Source organism: Prenolepis imparis, unplaced genomic scaffold, assembly GCF_030444845.1.
Source record: "Prenolepis imparis isolate NDT839.2.m4 unplaced genomic scaffold, iyPreImpa1.0 SCAF_8, whole genome shotgun sequence".
Classification (NCBI taxonomy): Eukaryota; Metazoa; Arthropoda; class Insecta; order Hymenoptera; family Formicidae; genus Prenolepis; species Prenolepis imparis.
Genome location: NW_028141166.1, coordinates 1,240,103 through 1,251,325, shown reverse-complemented (window position 1 = coordinate 1,251,325; position 11,223 = coordinate 1,240,103). Strand labels below are relative to the sequence as shown.

General features: G+C 33.5%; 2 pseudogenes; one reads left to right on the top strand and one right to left on the bottom strand.

Moving 5' to 3' along the window:
* Window positions 1-575: 575 nt before the first annotated feature.
* On the bottom strand, window positions 576-2,826 carry LOC145939881 (uncharacterized; annotated as a pseudogene).
* Window positions 2,827-4,856: 2,030 nt separating this feature from the next.
* LOC145940097 (uncharacterized) lies at window positions 4,857-8,634 on the top strand (annotated as a pseudogene).
* Window positions 8,635-11,223: the final 2,589 nt, after the last annotated feature.

The window sequence follows — 11,223 nt, the reverse complement described above, 5'->3', positions numbered from 1 at the left end:
TAAGGATACTTTCCAAAAAATATACTTTATGCGTAAAAACGCGACAAAACACGTCCGCACACGTCGAAGGACGCCAACGGACTCTAATATGATATATGGTATAAATTCTAGATTTATATAAATTTTGAAATTTCTTACGTCTCAATAGAAATATAAATTATATAAATTTTAAAATTTCTTACGTCTCAATAGAGGTAAACTACATTGAAGCATTTAAATATAGCATTCCACTCAAATTCAGTTCAAAAATTCTGGATCTGATATAAATTTTGGAATTTCTTACCTCTCGATAACACTCCATTATAACAAATAAAGGCAATATTTCATTAAAAAATCAATATAAATAATCTTAAACAATAAATATATTATAATAAAATCTTAGAAAATTTTTAATTTTATTCTTATAATATTTGTAAAATGTTTAAGATATTATTCTTATATTCTTATAGATATATATTCTTATGTTTTTATAAATATATATTCTTATGTTTTTATAAATATATATTCTTATGTTTTTATAAATATATATTCTTATGTTTTTATATATATTCTTGTTTTTATATTTTAATTATAGTTTAAGTCTGAAAAAGAAAAGAACGATTAATTAGTCAAAAAATAAAAACTTAAAATATTTTTAAGAGTACAAATACAAGGATATTTTACATTATTATTATTTTCAACTACACCAGAATCTTGAGGATTGACGAACTTTTTGTGTTTCAGTTGCTTTCGTGAAGTCACTGAAACTGTTGAAGATGTATCAGTTGAAACTATAGATGGATCTGAAACTGCTGCATCCTTTTCTGCCCTAAAATAAACATAAAGAAATGTTTTCAGTTATATCAAGAAATAATTATACAATTTCTAGCAATTTATTATATGTAATAACTACTTTATTTTTAATAAGTAACAATGTAGGCTCCCTGCATTGATAAATTACAAATTCAAAAGGAGGCTATATGGAACCACGCGTAAGGTGTAGGTACGCAAATATTAAAAACAAACTTGTTGGAATAACAAATTTATTGAATCTAAACGTTTCGGTCCTTTCTTTGGACCTTCTTCAGTAAATTTAATACAATAAATAATAATGGGGAATCTATATACTACCGCACGTAGCGCAAAAGCCATGAGCCCCCCCCCCCCTATCGATATCCCATTAGATAGACAAAGTGACATAATATGTCAGGTACTCAAAGTGGACTCTAATGACGGGTATAGTGAGGAATTTACGAAAGGGGGCTCACTCTTACTCACACACTCATCCATCGCACGTTCACACGACCGTACGCGGACGCGCCCGACGCACGAGTGAAGAAGATATTCGTTTTGATGCTATTTATAAGGCGCCCTACCACGGCTCATAGCCTATTATCGAAGTCAATGTCAAACAATGTGTGGAATTTATTTCTCCTTCTCTCTCTCTTCCTCTCCCCCTCTTCCCCACCCCCCTCCGTCTCCTCCCTCTATCCCTGTCCCCCCTTCCACTCGCTTTCCCCCCTTTCTCTATCTCCCTCTCTCAAACATACGATGTATGGAGATTAATGTTACAAATGACTTTATTTTTATTAAAATATGAAATTAGAACTAACCTTTGCAATATATTATCATTTTTAGATTTCTTTGAGCGTTTTGCACGAGAGGATATACTTCTTCCTCCTCCAAGATCAAGCGCTCGATCTGAAAGATAAGTTGGTAGTGATTTGACCATTTTATCAATGCCACCTTCATAGTTGTCATGATTCAATCGCTCTCTGTACAGGTCAAAAAAATATGTAAAAAAACAAAAGAGATGAATATAAAATAAGAGAAAAAAACATAATATTTCACAATTGAATATTTAGCTTTGAGCTAATATCAGAAATCCAAGCGGAAATTTATTTAATCCCTGTTTTCTAGGATAAACCCTCATTAATTTAGCATCTTCGCCGAAAACTCCAACAAGAAGAGCTACAGCCCAGTCGCAATCATTATGTGATGCTTTCATTGCTGTGAAGCCTGCATGCGTGCAATAGAAACCACTCCCAAGATGAATCTGACAAAATAAAAGAATTTATGCAAAATATGGTTTTTAAAAAATCACCAAAAAAGATAAACAACCTTGTTTTCTGTTTCTAAAGACATACCGCTAGTGCTGTGTCTATCTCCAAAGTTGCATACCCTTTCTGTAAAAATTTATTCAATTTTATTAATTTTGTGTATTTTAAATTTTAATTATGCTGTCTTTCTTTGAAAATTAGTTATTGTACACAAATACTTTAGAAATTAAAATCAATCATTCTTCACACATTCTTTATAAAAATAAGTTTAAATAAATAATTGCATTAACTCTAATACTTACCTAGTGGTCATTGAATTAACTCATAAAATTCTGTATAATCTCGAGAATTATTTAATCATTCTGTAACATATTGAACATTATCTAAAATGCTTGAATTAAACTTACTCAACATTTATTCCATATTAGAGATTGCATTTTCACATGCTTGTGAAAGTTCTTGTTTCATAATGTCTAAAATTTTTTCTTCCATTACTTTGTTTCTGTTCTCTATTTTCTCTTTCATATCCTCTCCTCTTTCTTATTTAAAAAACTTTTCAATTCTTCAAATGTAACAGACACAGTCTTAGTTTGATTACGAACACCCATTGATATTTTTTCTTGATTTTGTGAGTGTTTTTAGTAATATATCCACTAGAATCTGTTATCTGCTCAGAGAAATCACTAATTTTATCTTCTGACTCTTTTACGAAACTACAAGTGTACAAAAACTTCTGATATTCTTCACCTGTTGCTGCTCTTCTTTTGGATTTTTTTAATGTCTGCATATGAAATACATTTTAAAGAAATTCATTAAAAGTAATAAGTAACAATGTAGGCTCCCTGCATTGATAAATTACAAATTCAAAAGGAGGCAGTATGGAGCCACGCGTAGGGTGTAGGTACGCAAATATTAAAAATAAACTTGTTGGAAAAACAAATTTATTGAATCTAAACGTTTCGGTCCTTCCTTTGGACCTTCTTCAGTAAATTTAATACAATAAATAATAATGGGGAATCTACATACTACCGCACGTAGCGCAAAAGCCGTGAGCCCCCCCTATCGATATCCCATTAGATAGACAAAGTGACATAATATGTCATGAGGTCCTCAAAAGTGGACTCTAATGAAGAGTATAGTGAGGAATTTCCGAAAGGGGGCTCACTCTTACACACTCATCCATCGCACGTTCACACGACCGTACGCAGACGCGCCCGACGCACGAGTGAAGAAGATATTCGTTCTGATGCTATTTATAAGGCGCCCTACCACGGCTCATAGCCTGTTATCGAAGTCAATGTCAAACAATGTGTGGAATTTATTTCTCCTTCTTTCTCTCTCTCCCGCTCCCTCTCCCTCTCCACTCTCTCTCTCTCCCTCTCTTTCCCCCCTCTCCCTCCCCTTCCCCCTCCGTCACTCTCCCTCTATCACTGTCCCCCCTTCCTCTCACTTCCCCCCCCTTTTTCTCTATCTCCCTCTCTCAAACATACGATGTATGGAGATTAATGTTACAAATGATTTATGGCTCTCTAAAGGAATTCGATAACAACTAAACGAAGACCGTCTTTCAAGAAATTTGAGGCATATTTGTCACAACAGATATATATGCTTGACTTAGACACTCTGTGTCTTCTTGTCGGTTTAAGCCATTTATCTGGCGCCTGATAAACAGCATCTCTGAAACAAGTCTCTTCCTCATCCAAGATCTCAACGTTATCCCAATCAAATTCGTGGTTATTCAGCCTGTGATCCGTGATCACGGATTTTTGCGCGGTGTTTCTTTTTATGTGATTTCTGTGCTCCCTAATGCGTGTTCTCAACTGCCTGCTGGTCTGACCGACATAAGAGGCATTACAATTTTGACATGAAATTTTGTATACAACGTTATTATGCCAATCTTTCTGCAGTGTGTCTTTATGCACGCGGATAAACGAGCGTAACTTATTCAAACCTGTGTAGGACATTTTTACATCTAGATCACGGACCACATGGCTAAACCGCTCGGACCATTTGGGTATGTATGGGACATTAAAATATGCAACGCGAGCCGAATTAGTATCAGGTGTTCTGTTAGCGTCACCTGAATTATTATTTTTATTTCTCGCAAACAAAGTCCTAAGCCTTTCGTGAAATGTTTCAAAAATCAGTTGTAATGGATACCCATTCACGTAACACCCCAATGACCAATTCGAGGTTCTTTTGGTGGTATCTTGGATGTGATAACCAGAAAGCCCTATCTATTAGGCCAAATATTGTGCCTCTCTTGTGGCAGAGAGGGTGACAGGAGTAATAATTCAGATATCTTCCCGAAAATGTTGGTTTATGATACCAATCGAATTCAACGTATCCCCGATTTAGAATGAATGTAATCCAAAAAATCGAGTTCATTAAAAGTGTTGTTAAATATTGTCTGTACTTTAGAAGTAACCATATTCCAAACAAACTTTTATTGTTTATATTTCGAAAACTGAAAGAAAGCTACGACTAGAACTGTCAAGATATTAAAAGGATAATTGCAACCTCTTTGTCAACTTTTGAGATAGCATTAAATTTTCTCTCACATATACATATATTATTTTATAAACATTTTGATTTTAAAATTGTTATAGAGAGCTACACGCTCTCTCTCTCTCTCTCTCTCTCTCTCTCTCTCTCTCTCTTTCTCTCTCCCTCTCTCTCTCTCTCTCTCTCTTTCTCCCTCTCTCTCTCCCTCTCTCTCTCCCTCTCTCCCTCTCTCTCTCTCTCTCTCTCTCTCTCTCTCTCTCTCTCTATATATATATATATAACAATTTCAAATAAACAATAAATATTTTCATTATGAAGTATAAGCAGTATCTTTTCAAGGATGTTCCCATTCCTCGTTGTATTGCATATCGACGGCAAAAAAGGACACATGTAAAATGGATTACAAAGAATATTATACAGGTTAAATGCAAGTATAATATTTATTTTAAAAAAGTTAGTTTTATGCTTTATTTCTAATATAGTCTAAGTTTTTTGCAAAAAAATACTTATCTCATATTTTATTTTAGAAACATGCAGAACATAATGACATGCATGTAATGCAATTGTCAAGTGAAGATGATGGTTGCATTCACAATTCTAAGGAATTTGTGAACTTGGTGGATAAGGTATAGTAATTTAATATGCATGAATATATTTTGCAGCAAATTTAGATGAATAAGCACTAATATATATTAAAAGACTATCGTGTATAAACTTACAAAAGCATACATAATTAAAACAGTAATTAATATTTTTAATTATTTTTATTACTCATTATTATTATTGTTAAATACAAATACTGTTTAATTTAAATAGTAACTGTTTTAAATACTATTGTAAATTTTTATCACAGTTTTTAATATGCATTAGTGTACAAATTAATCAAATTTACTATTAAATTTCTACAGAAATAATTTTCAATTTTGTTTATAAAATTTATTTCGCATATTTAACAATTGAGAGCTTGATATGAAATTATTTATGCTTGTAATTTGTCAGGAATCTGAACTGAGGAATTCTTCAAACAGTGATCACTCTGAGGAAGTTCAATTAGAAATTCTAGCAAATAACTCACAAATTTCTTCACATCCAAACACATCTGAGCCATCTTTTTATCAACATCAGTCTTCTTGCATCATTGTTAATGAAGAACAAAATTTTTGGGAGGAAAGACAAAATCAGAAATGTACTATATGTCTGTGTACAAAGTCAGAAGATGTTATGTTTATGTGTTTAACTCTAGGATTGAGACATAATTTATCATGGGTAGCACGAGAAGATATTTTGAAAATGATAAATGCAATTTATGGAGATGAAAAAATTCCAAATACTAAATACATGTATTTTAATCATATAGATCGATCAGGTCATAATTTCAAATATCACATTTTTTGTTGAAGACAGAATGTGAGAAATATTTTGGAAATAAGGATAATTTACCAGAATCTATCGATTACAACTGTGGACATGTTATTAGTGTTTACTCTTCAAATTATTTTTTATCTATAGATTTGGAATTTCAATTCAAGAGACTTCTTAAGAATACAACCATTATTAATTCTCTTTTGACTTATAGATTTAATCGTATCAAAATTAATGATACTGCTTTAGAAGATATCTATGATGGGGCAGAATATAGAAAACACTTTGATAATGGAAATATTCTTTCATATCCTTATAATTTCTCGTATTCATTTTGTTGGAATAAAAGTCCGGTGAGAATTCTGGTTGGTTGGAGTGAGGCGGAAATATGGGCAGAAGCCACAAAAATAAAAGGGCGATGTTTCACTCAAAATTATAAGTCTAATTTATTCACTATAATTAAAAGGAGAAAAGAAATAATACTGGCCTTCTGCCAATTTACCGCAAAATAATAAATGTGAGTTCAGAAACTAAAATAACAATGTCTTTGGCAATTAATAACAAGTTGGAAGGTGAGAAGTCCGATTGTTATTGAGACACGTGCCGTTAAACGGGACTGGTAATAGCCGCACTGCGGATCACACCGCACTTGTATGGGTTGATTGAGATTCACTTGTCGTAGTCCGTTGTCACAATGAGAGATCCGATAATCGTTCCGTGAAGATGGAGAGTCCGAGAGATAGCAATGGTCCGTTGTAGAGTTGTCTGATATCACACTTTCCGTTCGCTTACTTATGTTCACGTTTAGCCGAGAGAGAACTGCTCGAGGTAATCGGAAACGAAGTACTGACTCGATGCTAGCGAGATCCTTGGAGAGGCGATGTGCGCACGATGATTGATGTGTTGCTCCTTGATTGGCCTAGTTACCTCAGGGAGATAGCCCGTGATTTGTGGGTCACGGCCGTGGGAAAGGGGGAAAGAGAATGCGTGAGCAGTCAGAAAGAGAGAGAATGAGAGAGCGAGTGATAGCGGGTGAGTGGGAGTGACAACGAACAAGGAAGAGGTCGTTTAGGAGTGTAGAGATTTTCCAAACACATTTAATACTGATAGTGTTCCTATGGGTAAATCTTGTGGCAAAACAATATGGCCCATTTATATTACGATAAATGAGCTGCCACCAAAGGAAAGGAGAAAACACATCTTACTTGTATGTTAGGAAAAAAGATCCAAATCAAAATGTCTTTTTACAATCTTTTATTGAACAAGCTAACAAATTGTCCCTTCACGGCTTTCATTGGAATCACAATGGAAAAAATGTGATAAGCAAAGTAATTCCTTTGTGCGCTATTGTTGATTCTGTAGCTCGATTTCAGATGTTAAATATGTCTGGTATCAATTCTTACTATGCATGTATATTTTGTTATCAAAAAGCTGAACATACGGTAAAAGGGCAGAGATTCCCTCCTTGTACATACCTGAATGAACAACCGATAGTACTATAGAAGACGTTAGAAAAACTTACGAAAAGCGGAATGAACGTGATGAAAGAAAACGATATGTAAAAGGCTTGAAGGGACCAACAGCGTTGTTACAATTACATTTCTTTAATTTGATTGCTGGATTTGTGTCTGATTATATGCATTGTATTCTTCTGGGTGTTATTCGATTACATACTGAATTACTTTTTGACTCTACTCGTAAACAATTTTGGAAAAATGTGAGAAACAATGATGAAATAGCTATGAAACACTTAATATCTGCCATTGATGAACGTTTCATTAATATATGTGCTTTGACCTCTATCACCCGATCCGTTCGTTCTCTTTCACAAATAAGTATTTGGAAAGCGTCTGAATGGAGATCTTGGTTAATATTTTATTGTGTACCGTGTTTGAAACGCTTTTAAAAAAAAATATTTAAAGCATCTTGCTATGCTGTCAAAAGCTACAAACATGCTTTTGCAAAAATCTGTTACAAAAGAAAATACCGTACAGGCATACGAGTTATTTTTGAGTTATGTTTTCTTATTTAACAAGTACTTCTCACATTGCACTAAATGTTTTAAACTGGGGTCCTCTTAGGACTCATAATGCTTTTGTGTATGAAGGACAGAATCGCCATTTGTTGCAGAGTCCAGGTCAGGTTGTAAAGCAAATAGCTCGCAAGTTTTTGATATTCAATGATTTACCAATTTTATGCAATGAGTTGATATCAACCAAATCAATAATCAAATTTTGTGAAAATGTTATACAAAATAAATTACAGCATTTTATAAGATGCGAAGGAGTAATTTTGTTAGGTAAAAAAAAATATGTAAATTTTCACACGAAGAATATATCTGCATTAAAGAATATAGTTTTAATTTAGAAGATTGTAGATTGTTTAAAAGAATGTTATATAATGGTATAAAATATTGTTCTGAGGATTATGCAAATAATAAGAAACATAATGATTCATATATTTTGACTCGTTATGAAATAATTGCAATTATAAAAAGATTATACATGTGTCTGATTCAAAAGTAGTAATTTTAGTACAAGAAGTTGTGGTGCAGAAGGAACCTTTGTTGTCTGATCAAGATTTCAAATATACTCAAGTTAAACGATTCACAAATTATGGGAAATATTTTTGTACTGAACCCTCTGAAATAGAAGCTCAATATGTATTTATAGATCTTATAAGCGATAAATATCTTTGCAAAATGTCATTTGGCTGTTACGGTGATTAATGATACACATATATTTCATCATTTTACATCATTGTCACATAACATTAAATTAAGCATTTTTAAAATGACACTTCATGTTTATATACTCAGATATAGATTAGAACATTGTAATCCGTGTAATGTAATATTAATAAATGTAATATTTATAAATGTAATGTAAATCTTAATTACCATAGCTTTTAAAAATACATTGAAAGTTCTGAACATTTTCTTGAACCCATTTTATTTTCCATATAGAATCCATTTCCTTTTTTACAGTTTTTAACATTGCAGAGTTTTAAACAACACGGGGTGAAATAGAATAAGCAAAATAATTGATACAAAATATTCTCATATCATATAGAAGTAATAAAAAAACAAAATATGTTCCCATCTTTCTATATAAATTTTTCAAATTACTTTTAACTTTATTGTCATATATTTTGTTTTGAATAAACTCTTTCAATTAATACATATAATAAATTTCAAATAATTACCTGAAGTATTTTTTTTTATTTACTCCATTTTTTTAATTTTAAAATCTTTTATTGTATTTAATGTTATCAATAAATAATATATAAGTTAGTAAGTTTAAAGCAAATGTCTGTGTGCGCGCTCGCGTGTGTGTGGTACAAGTTTTTATAAAATTTCGAATTGAAAGAAACGTTAGTTTAGCGATGTTATTAAAAAATATTTATAAACGTAAATAAAAATTTTTATTCTAGAAGTATGTACGAAGCGTATTGAAACGCTCCATATATTTTTTCAGGAGTATTTAAGAAGTGTAGATGGAAAGCTTTTATTGAAGTGTACGGAAAGCATGTCAAGTATTTACATACATGTTTTGTGAAGTGTTTAGGAAACGTAGATGAAGAGTTTTTAAATGTCAATCATCGAAGTGTGAGGAAAGTGTATCGAGACACTCTTTGCAGAGCGTTTGGGAAATGTAGATGAAGAGTTTCTAAGTGTCAACCATTGAAGTGTGAGGAAAGTGTATCGAGATGCTCCGTACACTCTTTGCAGAGCGTTTGGGAAATGTAGATAAAGAGTTCTAAGTGTCAACCATTGAAGTGTGAGGAAAGTGTATCGAGATGCTCCGTATACTTTTTGCGGAGCGTTTAGAAAGCGTAAAGGAAGAGTTTCTAAATATAAATTATTGAAGCGTAAAAAAAGCGTATCGGAGTGCTTCGTACACATTTTGTGGAGTGTTTGAGAAACGTAAAGGAAAACATGAAATATTGGAGCGTGCGAGAAACGTAATAAAATGTCTCATACATGCTTTATGGAACGTTCGAGAAGTGTGTATGAAGGTTCGAAATCGCGAAGAGTCAATGGAAAGTCAATGAAGTGTCTACGAAGCGTTCATTACGTTCGTTTACACTTCCTTAACGTTTCGAGAAGCTTTTAATTTTCGCCAAGGCCGGGATGCGTAATTGATATTTTTTCGCTTCCTTTTTCAGCTCTTCGAGAGTCATGTGTTCCAGGCGGTCTCGTTCGGTCATGGCTGTCTAATGTTTTTCGACCTCGCTGCCCTTCGAAATTGCTGACGTGGCTCCGCTTCAACACACTTTGTCCGAGAATAACTCGGAGACACAATAGAATACGCGCCATTATTTTAAGGAACTGGGAAGGTAACCCACTTCTGAATTTAATTACTGTGAGCTAATTACTAGAGTTTTGCCGGTAAACGAAATTAACTAACAGTTCGTATCCCAGTTATTTTTAGGAGTCCAGGATTGTATTTAGAAGTAGATGGCCAAATAAACTGATTTCTCTTTAACACAATAACTGAATTTATTTTGAACCGAATTTGAACTACTTTCCGCAACCATTTTATTATATTTATCGATAAAGTTCTTTTGCTCCCAAAAACTACTAGTTTCGCGCTCGCTCTTGTCTTCTGTTCCACTGCTCCTCCGGAAAAGGTGCCTGTGTCGTCTGGTGACCGCTTATATAGGGAGAAAGTTCCCCAGGATGGAGACCCTAGTGAGTTCCTATATATTCCCTATTGAAATCTTACACTACTTTACGACTCCATTAGATGGAGTCCCTTTAAGGGCCTTTCCACACACCTTCCGTAACCGTAAACTTAACCGTAACATAAGGATTCCATTAATTGCGTTGCTTGATTCGCATGACGTACAACCGAATTAACCAATGCGATTGGTCAAATCCTTACGATTACGTTTACGAAAGGTGTGTGCTATAGCCTTTACTGCTTAAGTTTTTTTATGTGCACCGGCCCTAAAATATAAGATCGGATTCATAGAACTTATACATATGGAAAGGGAATAGCATATACTTTCTATATATAGTCGAAACTACGTCCGACATTTGTGCGACAAGGTTAGATAAAACATGACTTTTGTTTGTTATGCGCACGCGCTAAACCGTATACAGACGAAAATGCACACCTACAAACACAATCTCGCTTCGGCCGCTCATGCGCATTTCGAGGAAAAGTAATAGAATGAGACAGAATCTCATATAGTTTAGAATGAGACAGAATCATAGTTTGTTGTCTCACTTCTTGGACACAGTTGTGCGCATCCTCCTATTCCTCTTCCATATGTATAAGTTCTATGATCGGACTATAAATACTGGCCATAG